Source organism: Nelumbo nucifera, chromosome 1 (genome assembly GCF_055504915.1).
Source record: "Nelumbo nucifera cultivar China Antique chromosome 1, China Antique-T2T, whole genome shotgun sequence".
NCBI classification, from domain to species: Eukaryota; Viridiplantae; Streptophyta; class Magnoliopsida; order Proteales; family Nelumbonaceae; genus Nelumbo; species Nelumbo nucifera.
This window is the reverse complement of record NC_142649.1, coordinates 167,513,904-167,532,808: the sequence shown is the minus strand read 5'-3', so window position 1 is coordinate 167,532,808 and position 18,905 is coordinate 167,513,904.

Sequence of the window (18,905 nt, the reverse complement as noted above, 5' to 3'; positions counted from 1 at the left end):
GAGAGGTGGTTCACTCGGTTGGCAGAGTTAGATTGCTGGTCGAGGTAGGCTCGCCACCCCACACAATGCGTTTTGAGAAAGATTTCCTGGTAGTGGTTGCCGCATCGCCATATAATGCAATTCTGGGATGACCAATTTTACACGCATTACGAGTTGTGGTCTCAACATACCACCTCACACTGAAATTTCTGATAGACACAGGGATAGGCGTGCTAAGATGAGATCAATTAGAATCTCGAAAGTGTTATGTTGATTCTCTAAAAGCCAAGGGCAAGACGATAGTCGATATTGACCTAGAGCCACCACTAGAGAATGCAAATGAAAGAGCTCGCCCATTCGAGGAAATAGCTGCAATACAGGCCTCCAAAACTAAGCCTGAAAGAACACTCCAGATAGAAGCTCACCCGAAGGAACCCATGCAATCCAAACTGGTAAGTTTCTTGTTAAGTAATTTAGATGTTTCCGCCTGGTCAACTGCTAAAATGCCTGGAATAAACCCAAAGTCGATAACTAATAAGCTTAATGTCGACCCTACAGTCATACCAGTCTGGAAGAGGAAGAGAAACCTTGCCTCGGAAAGGTGGAACATAGTGAACGAGGAGGTGGAGAAGCTGTTAGCAACAAACTTCATAGAGGACGTCCAATATCCGAGCTGGGTAGCAAACCCAGCTCTAGTAAAGAAACAAATGGTAAATGGTGGATGTGCAAAGATTTTACGGACTTGAACCGGGCCTACCTAAAGGACAGCTTCCCCTTACCTAGCATAGATCGCCTAGTGGACGCAACCTTGGGATATGAACTACTCAGTTTTATGGATGCCTATTCAGGCTACAACCAAATTCTAATAGACTCTAAAGACTGATAGAAGACTACCTTTACCATCGAAACCAATCTGTATTGCTACAAGATCATGCCATTGGGCTTAAAAAATGCTGGGGCAACCTATCAACGCTTACTGAACTTTGTTTTTTCTAATTCAATTGGCAATAAAGTTGAATGTTAGGTCGACGACATGGTTGTAAAAACGCTTTTTTCAAAGGATATAGTTACTGATTTAAATCTTGTGTTTTGTGTTCTGCGAAAGCATAACCTAAAGTTAAACCCGAACAAGTGTGCTTTTGGTGTAATCTTTGGCAAATTCATGGGTTACATTGTTAGCCAGCACAGCATAGAATCCAACCCCGAGAAGATCAAGGCTATCCTGGACATGAGACCACCTAGGTCGATTAAAGAAACCTAGAGACTAACTGGATGGATAAAAGCCTTGAACCAGTTTATGCCTAAATCGGTGGGGAAGTGCCTCCCCTTTTTCAAGGCCATAAAGAAAAATCAGGCCTTTGAGTGGGCAAAAGAGTGCTAGCTCGCTTTTAATGAGCTGAAGCAGTACCTCAACTCGTCACCCCTGTTGACCAGGCCAGAGGTGGGAGATGAGCTCAAACTCTACCTCTCCTCAAGTGACGAGGTGATAAGCTCAGTTCTTGTAAGGGAGGTAGACAAAGTATAGAAACCTGTGTATTATGTCAACAAAGTTTTCCACGCCGCCGAGACGAGATACCCCAACATAGAGAAGCTCGCCTTTGCATTGGTGCTAGCCACCTAGAAGTTAAGGCCCTATTTTCAAGCCCACACCATAGTGGTGATAACTGACCAACCTCTGAAACAAGTACTCCTGAAGCCTGAGGTCTCGGAAAGACTCACCAAATGGGTGATCGAGCTCAGTGAATACGATATCCGGTTCGAACCGTGCACAACAATAAAAGCGCAAGTCCTAGTAGATTTCATTACTGAGTGTACCTTTAGCTCACCATTGCTCGAACAAATTGAGTTGGAAGCGAAAACCCCATCTAGTGTGGCATCCCTTCCTCGCTAGAAAGCGAGCTGGGATACGAAACCCTGGATACTTCACATAGACGGCTCATCCAACCATGGCGAAAGCGGAGCTGGGTTAATGCTATACGAACCTTGCAAGACAAAGCTGGAGTACGCGCTCCGGTTTCAATTCCGAGCATCGAATAATGAGGCTGAATACGAGGCCCTACTAGAAGGCCTGGCACTAGCAAAGAAGTAGGAGATAGACACATAGTCATATGCAGTGACTCACATCTCGTCGTGAATCAAGTAAATGGAGACTACGAGGCTCAGGAGCCCTCCATGGCAGCATACCTCGCCAAAGTTAGGGAGCTCCTCCCTGGTTTTGACTCTTGGTACCTCCAACAAGTTCTGAGATCGGAAAACACAGAGGTCAATGTCCTTTCTAAGCTTGCGAGCACAATTGACTCGACAAAACGGATTATTTTCATTGAAGAACTACCTTACCCTTTGATAGAAAATGTGGGTGAAGATATCACCAGTGTCGCACAAGCAGAGCCAAGTTGGATCGACCTAATCTACAACTACTTAAGACACAGAACGCTACCGAAAGGATGGAACATAGCTCGACGAATAGAGAGACGGGCAGCCGGCTATACAATAGTAGGCGAGCTGCTCTGTCGAAGGTCCTTTATGTTACCTTACCCACGATGTCTAAGGTGAGCTTAAGCGAGCTAGGTTCTACACGAGATCCATGAAGGCCTCTGTGGAGGACAACTGGGGGGCAGGGCTATCACCAAGAAAGCCCTGCGACAAGGATACTACTGGCCCATCATGAAATCCGATGCAGCCGAACTGGTCCAGCGATGTGACAAATGTCAATGACATGCGAATATCCTACATCAACAACTGTCGACCTGAGATATTTGACCAGTCCATGGCCATTTACACAGTGGGGCATAGATTTGCTAGGCCCCTTCCGCTAGCTAAAGGACAAAAGAAGTTTTTGGTAGTGATCGTGGATTACTTCACCAAATGGGTAGAAGTTGAACCCTTAATAACAATAACAGCTTGCAGCATCCAGAACTTTTTCTAGCGGAGCATAGTATGCAGAATAATCTCCGACAACGGGAAGTAGTTTAAAGACATTAAATTTCAAGATTGTTGCGGCCAAATGGGAATAAGGCAAAACTTCACCTCGGTGGCACATCCCCAAGCTAATGGACAAGCTGAAGTCACCAATAGAGCAATTCTATGAGGACACAAAGCTTGACTGCCTCAAGCCAAAGGTTTGTGGGTGGACGAGCTACTCAGCGTGCTATGGGCATATAGGACCACTACCAAGACAGCAACTGGCGAGACACCATTCAACTTAACTTATGGGACCGAGGCTGTGATACCAATAGAGATAAAGATTCCAACCTTGCGATCTGAGGTATATGTCGAACACTCAAATGAAGAAGAGCTGTGAGCTAACCTCGACCTGATAGAAGAAGTTAGAGATCTTGCCTACATTCGGACTGTAGGAAACCGGCAATGTGTAGTTCGGTACTACAATGCACGAGTCAAGAAACACAACTTTAGAGTTAGCAACCTGGTAGTCAGAAAAGTCATGGTACCCGAGCCTGGTGTGGGGAAGCTCGGCTCGAACTGGGAAACCCCTATAGAATTTCGAAGACCTTCGGCAAGAATGCATACGAGCTCAAGACGCTTAAAGGAAAAATGGTCCCCAGGGCATGGAACGTGAATACCTGTGTCGATATTTTGTCTAAAGGATTTTTTGGACAGCTCGCCTAACGGTAACAAAGAAAGCAAAGGTACCTCTATAGTACACGACAACCAAGTCACGAAGATCAAGCAAGCACAAAACATTGGAGAAAACAACTACCTTTGTTGATAAAAAAAGAGAAAAGGGGGCCAGGGCACCCCTACAAAAAGAAGGCCAAGTGGCCGCCTAAAAAAATGGAGAAGAAGCTTTAACAGAGTTCAGACAAAACGGGGCACGTAGGCCCCAAGACTTTACAGGAGCATAAAGCCCCTGGGACAATTCAGAGAATCACCAACACTGTCACAAATTCCTCGGCTGAGCTGGGAAGCAGGCTACTCATCACCGCCAGCGTCATCTTGAGCCTCCTTGCCATCTTCTCCTTCAACCCCCTCTTTGTCGTCTTCCTCCTCCTCTTTCGGGGTCAAAGGTTCTTATCCACTTGAGTGACGAGCTCGGAAGGGACCTTCTGGGAAGTAACGGAGCTGATGTCAAGGTCGGGAAACAGAGACTTGTAGTAGCAGCGGCACTTCTTGAACCCCCTCTTCATCGAAAGAATACCATCAAATGACCGCTTCTTCTCATACGTGGGAGACTTCAAGTAAGAAGCAACAGCCTCCTCCCTAGCTTGCTCAGCTCCCGAGCACTCCTTTTGTGTACACTTCAACCAAGCCTCGGTCAGCTCGTGCTACAAGCCTAGATTCGCTTAATACAAGTGTTCACGCTCCACGCGCTCCCCCTCTAAGTCTAGCCTGAGTTTCTGCACCTCGGCATTAAGCAAACCGATGTTGGTCTGCAAACTAGCTCGCTCCTTCTGACTAGAGTAAGCACGAATCCAGCAAGGCCTGGCCAAAAGAGTTTGCCTACAAAAAGAAAAGCAAAAGTAAGACACCTTGAAGAGAGAAAGCAAAAACGCCATAAAGGAAAGGCAGTAAATCTATATGATGCACTCGGTCATCCGAGCCCCAGCTTCCGCAAGATCCATTTCACTGATCCGCTGCATATTCGCCAGAGAAAGATGCCTCTTCCAATTTGAAGTGCCACTCGGGTGTCAATTGACTGGTCAATCACTTTCACATCAGGACTACAAGGAATAAAAGGGGGGACATCGAAGAGATAAGGGCCCACCTTCCATGCCTCCTGGGTGAGTTGGGGGGATCAGAGGGTTTCTACTCCGTGAGCATCGACAGCGTGCGATCAGCTTGGCGCTTCATGAGAGAAGATCTCAGCTCCGCATCAGCAAACATCATAGAAGCCAACCTCGCCATACTTGCAAAAAGAAAAAATATCAGTTGCCGAGCTAATCAAAAGACAAGCGACCTAAACTGAATGTGCAATAAGTGGTCAAACATCCGACCCACCTATTCGGCTCAGGCCCACCCACGCGAGCATCCGACCCACCTCTAATAATAATAATGTGATTAAATGATTGTAGCAATAATATTATCCACCTACTCCCAGGTGGCCTCAAGTATGAATAGAGGGTGACCCCCCACAGGTGAGGGACCTAGACTCTTTGTCCTCAAGCATTCACTTATCTTCATCGTAACCTCATCTAAGATCTCCCAGTCTAGGCCTCGTCCACCTCTTGTCACACCCTCACTAACTTGACCGTCAGAGTCCCTGCCTCGGTGTAGCACCCGGGGCCTCTGATGTCTTCTCTCTCTTCATATGACTAAGCTACAAGCCCTCGGCCATAGTAGACCTTAGACTCATTAATCAGCCCTCGGCTCGAAAGTGAATTTGCTTTGTTGCCCTCGGCCTATCCAAGGAAACAACAACGATGGTAGGTGGTTTCATTTTCCTTATGCTCATATAACTGGCTATTTGTAATGAGTGGACCTTATACTCTTAACTCTACTAGGGTTATCCCTTTGAAGATTTGGTTTTACTTTCATGTTTACCAAAAAAGAGTTTATGGATCATATCGTTTTAGTACACTAGTAATTAAGCACATGCGTTGCACATGAAAATTTTTTCTTCATATTAATTAATTGAATTTTAGATATATCATAGTTAAGATAGAAATTGAAAATTAACAAAAAGTAGCAATATGATTAAAAATAAACTTAAATGATTGTAGCAAATAATAATAATAATAATAATAATAATAACAATAATAATAATAATAATAATAATCCATAAACTCTTTTCTGGTAAACATGAAAGTAAAACCAATTCTTCAAAGGAATAACCTTAGTAGAGTTAAGAGTACAAGGTCCACTCATTTCAAATAGCCAGTTATATGAGCATAAGGAAAATGAAACCACCTACCATCGTTGTTGCTGCCTTGGATGGGCCGAGGGCAACAAAGCAAATTCACTTTCGAGCCGAGGGCTGATTAATGAGTCTGAGGTCTACTATGGCCGAGGGCTGATTAATGAGTCTGAGGTCTACTATGGCCGAGGGCTTGTAGCTTAGTCATATGAAGAGAGAGAAGACGTCAGAGGCCCCGGGTGCTACCCCGAGGCAGGGACTCTAACGGTCAAGTTAGTGAGCGTGTGACAAGAGGTGGACGAGGCCTAGACTGGGAGAGCTCAGATGAGATTATGATGAAGATAAGTGAATGCTTGAGGACAAAGATTCTAGGTCCCTCACCTGTGGGGGGTCACCCTCTATTCATACTTGAGGCCACCTGGGAGTAGGTGGCCACGGACGGCTAGGATGCGGTCTGACCTATCATGCCATGGGGCCTGCATTCCACATCGACTTCGACTCCACGCAACATCCCTGTTGTGTCCGCGTTGTATGCCGCCCTCTACCACGCACTGTCGTGCCATTGGCCTGCCATAAGCGCCTGCATCATTTACCCCCCACTCTCGAGGCCATGTGGGGATCTTAGCTGAGGACCTCAGCTTCGGCCAAAGAGAGTTTTTCATCCTTGCTGGGAGGCACTAAGTGACATTCTTTGGTGAGAGCCTTAGCCTCAGCTCGACGAGGAGGTGCTTCATCTTCAATCATGGCGGCATCAGCTTGGGTTCTGCCTTCGAGGAGTGCTTCGGAGGATCAGTTCCGCAAAGGCCTCAGTACCGTGCTGCGCATAGGTTTGAGATACATGTGCCCCCTGATCATGCACTTTGCTGCTTTTGCAGTAAATCTATGTGAAGTGTCGCATCAGCCTCGGTTGTTGATCGCCGAGGGCGACACTTCGCATCGGCCTCGGTTGTGCCATGTCCGTGCGCAAGATGAATGTTGCTGCTGAAAAGGTGAGGACTGTACGGGGGACAGATTTCGGCACCGGGTATAGACCGTGTGCATTACGAGTCCCTGTATTAATGGTTAAGGATTGTACCCGAGATGGGCTCTGGGTCGTAACTGTACGCAGGACAAGTCACTGCACCGTGTCCGTACATGAGACAACGCTAGGTTGGCCAGCCGACTCAGCAAGTGGACCGGTTGACTCACTTGGCGTTGTTTCACCCATGGTTTTTAAAACCGAACTGGTCAGGGTTCCAATTACTGGTTTGAACAGCCGGCCCGTTCTAACAAAAAAATAAAAATTTTAAAAAATGGTAAAAACCTTTTGAATGGTTTTCAGCGGTTTGCTGACCAAAATCAACGGTTTTGGTCCGACCATTCGGTCCAGTTTGATTTTGAAAACCATGGTTTCGCCTCCAAGACGAACAACGTGTGTTAGTCGCTAGATTGGGTCGTAGAGGTAGTCACTCCGTGGCCGTTGAATTGGAAATGATCTGGGCTGTCCATTTTCCTTTAAATAGGGGACTTGGTCAAGCTCGCCTTCGCCATTTGCTTCCAAGAGCTTTAGACTTTAGAGACCCCGGCCTTCCTTTCCGCTTTCCTTAGATCTTTTTTAGACTTCGTCTTCTTAGGTAAAGAACTTCACCTACAACAATGTCTTATTTAAACTCTGGCCCTGAGTGCAATGACCTCCTTGACCCCTCAAGAGCGAGCTCCTTTTATTCCCCAACACCTACTATCAATAGCGGAGGCCACTTGGGTGAACCTGAGGTCCTTGCTCTAAGGTTCGAGATTGAAGTGTTGACGGAGAGGACTGTCCTTGTAGGCGCTGAGTGCAACCGAAGGGGTGATGACTCTCCCCATGAAAACATTAGGTCTACAAGGCCAAGGGAAGTCGAGGGGTACTTGGGGTCCCCCGAGGTGGTTGAGGGCAAAGAAGTTCTTGAGCCCAGTCCGAGGATGGTGGCCGAGTATGCGGCCCGAGGGGTGATGGTGGGGCGTCTTCCTCACTCCGAGCTAGATAGTATCCTCGGCCTTGAGCAAGTGAGGGCTCTTGCCAAGAAGTACTACATTCCTCGGACTTATTGGCTTAGAGTCCTCGACATCGGTGATCGGTCGTGGACATCGGAGGGCAAAATCTGTGTCTACCAACACTACTTAGAATCCGGCCTTAGGTTTCCTCTTCTTCCCCTCATCCCCGAGCTACTGAGGTGGTATGACCAATTAGCCAACTAGCCCCCAACGTCCTTAGGACCATTATAGCAGTGCTGGTGATGGCTCAGCTCCAAGACGTGGAACTGACCCAAAAAATCTTCTGAGGCATGTCCGTGTCGAGGCCGCATCCTAAAGAGGCGGGCATATACTATTTCCAGACTCGTTGTGGCCGAGCTGTTGACAACCCTACGTCCATACACAAATGGAAGATGAAATTATTCTTCATTTCCTATCTTGAGGGTTGGTCGTTTAGGTCAGGTTGGAGGGAGCTAAACCTGACTGTCAAGAAGGCAACCCCATTTCTCCAGGATGATGAAGCCAAGGTGATTAGCCGTATCTGAGTGTTAGGGACAATCTGGGCCAAGCCCCTAGTGAAGGAGGAGTTATCCTTGGTGTTGGCTAGTCTCAGCCCCACCTGCCTCGGTAGGAGAACTCCTGTTGTCGACTTTAACATGTCGGATTTCTTTTTCTTTCATGCAAGTACTAATATATCATTTGTTTCTTTGTAGAGATGCCTATCGACGCCAAGCAAATTCTGTTGGAGAAGGCGAAGTCCAAAAAGAGGACGTCAGGCATGGGCCCATCACAAAGACAAGCATCAAGGGAGATGGTGCCAGCCGAGAGGGCGCCTCGGCCACCAGTGCCTATTAATGTTGAGGCTAATCGAGGAAAAAGGGTAGCCAAGGGGGACCGACACCGAGAATTTGGCCAAAAGAAGCTAGCTGACTCGCCTCAACCCCCCATGGGGAAGAGGCTGGCGCATAAGGACCACCCAGCCAAGGGCAGCAACAAAGGAGGAAACCGAGGCAGTGGCACGCCGAGGGGGCCATTAGGGGGTCACGTCCTCTAGGCCCTCACCCTTCAACTGAGCCACAAGGTGAGGGCAGTTGGTGACACGGCGCAAACATTCCGCTCTCAATGGAATATTAAGGAGGAAGACTCTCTCGATACTAGGGGCGTCAGAAGGGCCCTAGTCACAGGAATGATCCCTCCAGGGGATCATTTAGCTATGGTGAACCAAGGCCTACCGGATCTCTGTGGCTGCACTCCGGATGACTTAGTCGGGGTATGCTACATTCTTGTCTCATCGTTTTAGTGAAACTTTTTTCTTTTTAACTCTAAGTCACTGATGGTGTTCTTGTTGCAGGCATGTCAGTATTTCGTCGGCCTAGGTGACAGGGTTGAAGCTCTTCATCAACACTTGAAGAACTCTGAGGACAAAAGGGAATGGCTCGCGGTGTGGGTCACTGAGGCCGAGAGCATCCGAGACTCAACTGTCTCAACCACGAACGAGGAGAAGCAGCTAAGGTAGACTCTGGAAGAGGATCTCAAGGCAGAGAAGGCTCTCATTATAGAGCTGAAGGAAGCCTTGAAGAAGGCCGATGACATGTTAAGGTAGTCCGAGCTTAAGCATGTCCAGTTGGACGAGGCTCTGGTGACTACCTGGGCGCAGGTGGTGAAGGCCGAGGAGAAGGCCAAAGATGCCATCAAGATTTGGAAAATGAATGTTGATTACTAGAACGTCGTCACCAACTATGGGGCCAACTCCTATTTGGAGGGCATCGAGGACACCAAGCTTCAGGTGTTGCGGCTGATGCTCGACTTTCCAATGGACAAGTTGGGGTTTCCAGGAGCCGAAGCCACTTTTGCCAAAGTGCCTGCTACCAAGGTCTCGACTTCTGATGTCCCTCCTACCGAGGGTGTTGCTTAAGTTGCTTCTTGTTTTGCTTTTTTTCTTTAAGTCATTTTGTACGGGGCTCGGCCTTCCCTAACCGAGGCCTGATTTTGTAAAGCAAAATGAACACACCTAGTGAAATACATTTTGCATAACTTGTGCCTTTGTTGCCTGCTATTAGCACCCAATTTTTGCTTGGTCCCTTCACCCTACCTCTTTGTACCCTTTCTTAGACCCCGAAAACTTAGAAACACAACCAAATTGACTTGACACTCCCTAAAACCCGAAATTTCCCCTTTTGATGCAGCCCACAAGACAAATAACAACCTTGAGGTCAATGTTAACGTCTGATCAGACGCCATCCCTAGACATGGAAAACTATAACTTAGTTACACATCAATTTTCATGACTAAACTGCAAAGATCCAATGTTCATCATGCCAACTAACTTTCAAAGGGCCCTGATCCATGCGATATTCAAACTGCAATTACCCAAAATCAAATCCAACATATCCATCACCCCAAGATCACTAGGAAACAATCAACTAGCGAATCCCACCACAATCTACGATAACTAACCACAAAGACTTCAAGATCCTATTCTGATGGCCCTGAACGATTACCAAGATTGACCATATCTTTCTTAGATTAGAACCATCCACTTGAGTCCTTCCCTTAATCCATGCCTACCCACCAAATTGTAGCTCAAAATTCACCTATTTGACCCCCCATCAAGCCTAAATCCTATTTTAGCAAATCTCATTAATTGGAGCTTACCATCCATCATCCCAACTTCAGATGACAAATCAGACCTTACCATTGTGTTTGAAGACCCAAAACACCCCAGCACGTCAAATTTCACGACCAAACGCCTTCATTTGACCATTGAAAAAGTAAGACTTCAATTCGGACCCTCTCGTTGATTGAAAAACCATAAGCTAAGACCATGATCTGGACTAAACCAGTCAATCTACACCTTTAATCAAAGATCCATCACTTCCATTAGATTCAAGATGTTCAAAAATGCCTACCCACCAAATTTGATCCCAAAATTCCCATGTTTGACCTTTCATCAAACAAAGATTTTGTTTCGACAAATCTTATTGATCCAAAATTGTTAGTCATAGATTTCAATCATCCTGACCCTATTTGTCCAATCAGACCTCACTACTATGTTCAGAGACTCAAAATACCCCAACACACCAAATTTTACATCCTAATTCAACCATTTGATCGTTAAACTAGAAAAATGTTATTTTTACGCATTAGATTAAATTGCCATGTCGTCTGGCCCAACTTGAAGCCTTAAAAGAATGATGGCAGATGTCAGACCCATTCTTGACCCATTAAAACACCTAGACCAATCAATTAGAGCCTAATAGGCTTAAAAATCTCAAAATACCAAACAACCCCTACTTAAAACCAAGAAAAGACAAAACAACATTTAAAAGTTCTTCAGATTTACATTTTCTGCCACTGACAACCCCAAATACAAGACTGGAACGTCTGGCATGCCCCAAGCTCCTATTGGACACACAAAACCCATGAAAACTACCCCCAAATCGAAGAAAGAGTTTCACCAAACAGGTAAGCTTGACTAAGCATCCATTTCTTTAAAGAATCTTTGATTATTTTTGTGAAAAACCTCTATAGAATCTCAAACACCGTAGCTGGATGAGTTTTAGACCCATCTCCCTCCATTTTCTCTATAAATAGAGGCCTAGCCCGAGCTTGAAGAGGAGAAAAAAACCCAAGAAAAAATTTGGTGAAGAGAAGGGAGGAAAAACCCAAGAGAGGAGAGACAAGGGGGGACTGAAAGAATGAACCTCATTTTGCTTGAAACCCTGAAATCCTTGAAGCCAAGCTCAAGCCTCATTCCCTATTTTCCCGTTTCAACACCAGAAATGCCCAGCTTATCTCCTGCCTTGCTCAAGTTTCATTTGAAGTCCTTTCAGGTGTTGGAAAGATTGTTTCAAGGCTGTACACGAGAGGTAAGCCTCTCATTCCACCGTATCTTTGCATTTAGTTTAGTTTCAGGTTGCTTAAAACCCTAAAATCTTGGGAAACTTACATTCCCAACTTCCTCTAGATTGAGAAAAAGAGGTAGAGAAGCAAGGGTTTTAGGGAAACTAGTACCTAAGACCCGATAACATCACCTCAAATCAATTTTGGGCGAAGTTGAAAACATTTTTGCCAGATTTCAGAAGTTCAGAGCAATCTTGTTAGTTCGTGTTTTACCGAAATTTGAGCCTGAATTACTCCCGTAGTGGGCTGCTATAGCAGCTTGGAGAGAGAGGTGCCTAACACCTTCCCTCTCTCAATCTTTGGAACCCAAAGCCTTTCGATTCAGTGCCTTTCCTTGGCAGAGAACGGAATCACTATCAAGGCAAGTAAACTGTTTTGAATCCAAAAATGAGAGCCCATTTCCTCTAAAAAATGGGTGGCAACTCCAACTCTTTGAGCCGGCCATGAGCTTCTCGGAGCTCACACCTACTCTCCTTGGCCAATGCCCCCTTTTCGATAGGTCACAACTCACAAGTAGCAAAGAAGTTATCGAAGTGGCTTGTTACTTAGCCGTTCGCTTAGGAAGCTAAGTTAAGGGAGTTCAGTCGAGGTCGAGCTATGTCACCGAGGGGTTCAGGGCCCCCTTCCTTAGCGAGAAGGAAAGGGAGGTGAACGCCTTAGCTCTCCTGGCTCATTCTCCTCCCCCACTAAAAATTGGTTAGATGAGGCTGAATTAAACCGCTGAGGTGTCGGGACCCCTTTTCTTAGTGGAAAGGAAAGGGAGGTAAAAGCCTTAACTCTTTTTATCTTGCTCTTCATCCCTATTAAGGAAGCTAAATCGGGGTTACTTGATGCCACCGGTCAGGGCGTCAGCCTGGCTTGGCTTTCCTTAGGGATGTTTGCGGCGTGAGCCTTTGGTTGGCCGAGGCCGTGGGAACATGCCTGGTCGAGGTCATGGTGCGTTTCCAGCTCGGTGAAGTACTAAGATTATTTTTTAGTGTGTTTGTTCGTGATAGGCCGAGGTCTTTGGCCGATGCTTATAGCCAAGGTCCCTATTGTTCCTTGCCTTAGTGTGAAGGCCAAGTAGGCGCTAGGTCCACAAGGAACCGTATGCTTAGACCATTGTCTAGGTTGCCAATACCGGGCTTGGGCACAATAACTTTTCTAAGGACGATGTCTCCTTCCTTATAGTGCCTCTCCTTTACCCAAGAAATGTAATAGCGAGCTACCCTCTACGGATAGTCTACGACCCTAAGTTGAGCCTACTTTTGAACTCCTTCCAACATATTTAGGTTGGTTTTGAGCTCATCATAATTTTTGGCTTCATTGTACACCTCTTCTCGAAGCGTCAGCTGAATGATTTCTGTTGGAATGACAGCTTCGGTACCATAAGTCAGGTTGAATGGAGTCTCTCCCATGGCAGAGAGACCTCGGCTAGGCCATTGGTTTGGCTCTGCCTAGAGGCATTTTCGCTCTGTCCAGTCTAGTCTTCAATCCTTCTAGAATTGTCCTGTTGGTGACCTTAGCTAGGCCATTGGTTTGTGGGTAGCCTACCAATGTGTACTACTGCTTGATGCCGAGGCTGACACACCAATCTCTAAACCTTGCATCATCAAATTGCTTCCCATTGTCGGTGACCAGCATGTGGGGGATGCTGAAGCGACAGGTAATGTTCTTCTAGAAGAAGTTTTGAATCATTCTAGTTATAATGGTGGCAAAGGATTCCACCCACTTAGTGAAGTAATTGATGGCGATGATGAGGTACTTCCTATTTCCGGTGGCTTGAGGGAAGGGGTCAAGGAGGTCCATGCCCCACTTGGCAAAGGGCCAGGGACTGTTGAGAGTTGAAAGAGTTGTGGCCAGCCGATGGGAGATGTTGGAATGTTTTTGGCACCGGTCACACTTATGTACCATCTCGGCTATGTCCTTTTGTATTGTTGGCCAGAAATATCCCTTCCTTAGTGCTTTTGGGGCCAATGCTCTACCTCCGAGGTGGTTGCTACAGATGCCTTCATGGATCTCTCAGAGTACACACTTGCCCTCCTCCCTACGGAGGCATCAGAGGAAGGGCAAGGTGAAAGATCTTTAGTATAGCTTTCCCTCGAGGAGTGTGTAATGGCCTGCCTACTGTTGGACTCTCCTAGCTTCATTTTTGTCTTTGGGCAGTTGCTCGCGCAACCAATAGGTGATGATGGAGTCCATCCAACAGGGCTCGGCTTGCACAGGGAGCATTTGGACTTCTTCGATGCTGAGGCATGCTAACTTCTCAACATGGACCTGCGGCCGAGGGATGCGCCCGAGGTGATTGCTAGCTTGGATAGGGCATCGACCCTCATGTTCTCGGACCACTGGACTTGTTGCAAAGTGAAGTGTTGGAAGTGGCTGGTGAGATATTGGACCTTGGCCAGGTATTTGGCTATGCTACTTTTTCTAGCCTCGTATTCGCCATTAACTTGGTTCACCACCAGCTAGGAGTCACTGAAGACTTTGATGTGTTGGGAGCCAAGGTCCTTGGCGAGTTGTAGGCCTGCAAGTAGAGCTTCGTACTCGGTTTCATTATTGGAGGCTGAGAAGTCAAAACTCAATGCATACTCTACTTCGGTGTTGTCTGGGGTGAGGAGTATAAGACCTGCACCGCTTCCCTTTGAGTTGGAGGATCCGTCAACAAAAAGCTTCTAGGTCAGCTAAGGTTCTTCAATCGGCTGAGGTCCCTCCATCTCTTCTAGGGCCTGGCTGAGGGATAAGTTGAAGGTGCATTCTACTACGAAGTCGGCTAGGGCCTAAACTTTGATTGTAGGCCTCGAATGGTATTGCAAGTCGAACTCATACAATTCGATGGCGCATTTGGTCAGTTGTCTCGAAGTCTCTGGCTTGGAAAGGATGGCCCTGAGGGGTTGGTTGTTTAGGACCATGTCACCGTGATGCTATGGGCTTGGAAATATAGTATGAGCTTCTTGGGCGAGACTACTAGGGAAAAGGCCAAATTCTCCACTTCGGGGTAGCAGGTCTCAGCGTCGTAGAGGACCTTGCTAACAAAGTAGATAGGCCTCTGCACTCCATCTTCTCTAATCAACACTGAACTAATTACCTCGTCCCTGGCCGAGAGGTACAGGTACAACACGTCTCCTGGAAGTGGTTGAGTGAGTAGGGGAGGCGAGGCAATGTAGGAATTTATCTCTTCAAAGGCATGCTGACACTCTTCTGTCCACTGGAAGTCTTTCAACTTCTTGATGGCCAGGAAAAAAGGTAGAATACGATCGGCTTTCGACACGAAATGACTAAAGGCGGCCACTTAACCGGTAAGTCTCTGAGTCTCCTTGATTGATCGAGGTGGTGCCATGTTAAGGATAGCCCGAATCTTTTCTAAGTTGGCCTCTATGCCCCACAACGTAACGATGAAACCTAGGAATTTACCCAAGGTGATGCTGAAGGCACACTTGCTGGGATTGAGCTTCATGTTATACTTTGACAAGGTGTCAAAAGTCTTGGCCAGGTCCGAGGTGTGTTGGTCGGCTTTTAGGCATTTTACAACCATGTTGTACACATAAGCTTCGATGTTTCTTCTCCCCATTTGGTCCTTGAAGACCTTGTTCACTAGATGTTGGTAGGTGGCCCCAGTGTTCTTGAGGCCGAAGGGCATGACCTTGTAACAGTATGTGTTGTACTCGGTGATGAACAAAGACTTCTCCTCGTCCTAGGGGTGCATTTTAATATGGTTATACCCAGAGAAGGCATCTATAAAGCTGAGTAGATCGTACATTGCAGTGGCGTCGACGAGGTGATCTATTCTTGGCAAAGGAAAACTGTCTTTGGGGCAGGCTCTGTTGAGGTCTGTAAAGTCAATACAAATCCACCACTTCCCATTAGCTTTTTTTACTATAACCACAGTGGACAACCAATTAGGGTAATATACCTATCGGATGAAGTCGGCGTCGAGTAGTTTGTCAACCTCCTCTCCTATGGCTCTCTATCGTTCTGGTGCAAAGTTCTTCTTCTACCGAATTAGCCTAGAGCTCGGGTCCAAGCTCAACCTGTGAGTAATGACCAAAGGGTCAATTTCGGGCATGTTAGCAGCAAACCAAGCAAAGACGTTGGCATTAACTTTGAGAAAACTTACCAGTTCAGAAAGGCTGTTTGGAGGAAGTTTGGACCCGACGTGCACCGTTTTCTCGAGCTCGACCTCATCTAGGTGAACCAAGACTAGGTCCTCGGCTGGTTGGCCTTGGCTCACTAGCTCCTCCTTGAGGTTGAGGCCCTCCAACGGTAAAACTTCTTTATTCTTTCCCTTTAGTGTTGCAACATAGCACTACCAGGCAATTTGTTGGTCCCCCCGGACGAATCCGACGCCATGTTCAATGGGGAACTTCAGAGCGAGGTGGTAAGAGGAGATGGATGCCTTGAGCGAGTGGAGGATTGACCGCTTGATGATGGCATTGTAGGGGGAGTCGATCCTCACGACCAGGAACTCATTCATCCTCGTTACTTGCTGGGGTTCTGTCCCTATCGTGACTTGTAGAGTGATCATTCCCTCCGGTTTGACAACGTTCTTGGAGAAGCCGATGACTAGCACATCGATGGGCTAGAGGCGCTCGGGTGCCAACTTCATCTTCTCGTAGGCATTGTAGAAGAGGATGTCAGTTGAGGAACTACTACCGACTATATCCTCCTCATCATGAAATTTGCGACGGCGGCCGAAACTACTAGAGCATCGTCATGGGGGACCAAGATCCCCTTCAAGTCTTGGTTCGTAAAGGTGAGGGCTTCGTTTTGCTTCGACTTCTTGAGAGCTGGCCCTTGGATGTTTAGCTGTCTAGTGTAGGTCTTTCGGGCTGAGGCCGAGGCGCCACCCGAGGTCATGCCCCCGATGACACCCTCTAACTATTGTTGTTGCTATGAGGACGAGGCATCGACCTCACCGCCCAAGTACTGCTTTAAGTGGCTGCAGCGGATGAGAGACTTGATCTCATTCTTCAAGTCGTAGCAATCCTCGGTGTCGTGGCTGGTGCCGCGGTGATACTTTCAGTACTTCTTCAAGTTACCCCTCTTGGGGTTCCTCTTCATCTTCTCAGGCCACTTCATATACTCCTCCTTCCCTACTTGCATGAGGATTTGTGTTCGAGTGGAGTTGAGTGGCGTGTATTTGTTATAATCTAGGGTCGAGGCCAATGGCTTCTTGTTGTCCTTATTGATGTTGTTGTTGTTGTTGTCGTTACGACCGTCTCCATTTCTCCTCTTTTTCTCCAAGCCTTCGTGGCGGTGGTCGGCCTCTCCATCCTGGCGGTCGCTGGCCGAGGCTTCCTCGGCATTTATGTACTTCTAGGCTTTTTTCAAAAACTCCACCTTGGATTTGGGTAGGGTCTTGGCAACAGAGCATTTGAGGGCCGAGCTTGACAGGAGGCCGTTGATGGCTACATGCATGGAGACCATGGTGTTGAGGTCTCGGACCTCGAGCTCCTCATTCTTGAAGCGGTCAAAGTAGGACCGCAGGCTCTCGCCACGCTTTTGCCAAACGATCATGAGTGAGATGATGCTCTTCTGGCACCGTCGGCTACTGATGAAATGAGCGAGGAAGAGACTAGCAAACTGCTCCCACAAGCTAATGGATTGAGGGGGGAGCCTAAAAAACCATTGGTGGTCTACCCACTTAATGGTTGCCTGGAAGGCCCGACATGTCAAGGTGTTGAAGTACCCATAGAGGAGCATGAGTGCCTTGAAGCTTTCTAGGTGGTCATTTGGGCCAGACATCGTACGTCTCCAGTAGTGGAGCTTTGAAATGCGGCGGGAGGGGTTTCGAGGTGATGTTAGCAGTGAAAGCGTCCATTTTCCTAGACGAAGGGTTCTAGCTTGTCGAGGCATCGGCTTGGCTCTCCTTAACCTGGTAGAGTTCATCTTTGACGGTGCTGAGTTGTGCCTGTAAATCGACGATCTTCTGGTCGATGGGGGCCTGGGCCCCGTCTTGGTTCTCCTGGACGCAGAATGGGTTGTTCTTGTTCCTTGAGTATTCTGATGCGGGTACATTTCAAATCCTTTTGGCCCACCGATCATTTAGGAGCTCTTAGAGGTCCAAGAGGCGCGACGTCGACCCTCAGCCCTCGAAGGGGGGCTGTGGTGGCCCGATTGCCCACCTTCGTCTCGGGGATATTAATGCCGAATTTTTCGGGGAACACATCTCGCAGGTCGCCACCTGGACCTTAATCACGCCAGCACGCCCTCAAGGGAGGTCGCTCCTTACATCGAGGTCACTTCGGCCAGTGACGAGGTGCTGCAGGTTGGCCCTGGATGATGTGATTCTAGCCGACCTGAATTGTGGTCGAGGTCGCCAGGCCGGCGCCTGTGCTAGGTCACCAGTTCGGCACCTGTGCCAGGCCGCCAGGTCGACGCCTGTGCCAGGTCACCATCATCTTGGCTAAGTTATTGGCTAAATGATTCTAGGTGTCACTCAGTTGTTTCGATATACCACATGCCACAATGTCCTTGGAGGGCTAAATCCGCCCTCATCAAATTATAAAGTCCAATCAGTCCGAGTCTGGATCGCTCATCACAGAGTACTCCTAACAGATTTTCTAATGCAAAATGGGATGCGACTTCGAGGTCGGTGTGAGGAGCGCTTTTGAGAAGGAGATCCCAATTCTTCTTTCCGTGTGGATTTCAAATACTTTATTGAATTTTGACTGACGTGGGATATTATGATTGGTTCCACAGCCCCATTAATAGCCATTGCCTTCAGCAAATTGGTACCTTGCACTGTTCCACATGAGCTATTTGCCTATATGTGTTGATAAGTGGCCTATTTGCTCAGTAAGTCGGAGAATCTAGACAAAATGCTGCTGTTAAGCAATTGAAGCGGACAGCCAGCCTTTCAATTGGCAGAGGGATAGCCAATTTGGCGCTATAGATTTTTTTTACCAAATACAGCTTATATAAAGACCGTCCGTATGGGCCCCACATGTAGAAAACTATAAGCCGTTGTTCTTCTACCCTCCCAAACGGACTAGGATTTTGCCACGTTAAATCACAGGTGACTCACCCTCGGAGGACGCTCAAATTTTCGCGGCTGCTCGCTGCTTCTTCCTGTTCCCTTTAAACCGAAGTCACTCCTGTCCCATCTCATAACGCATGACAGGTGAAATAAAAATAAAAGAAAAGAAAAGAAAGGGAATATGTGAAATAAGGAGTTGTTTAGTAAACAACGAATTAATGCAACTCTTTTATTTGATTTTGCTGCGACAGACAAGGTGGA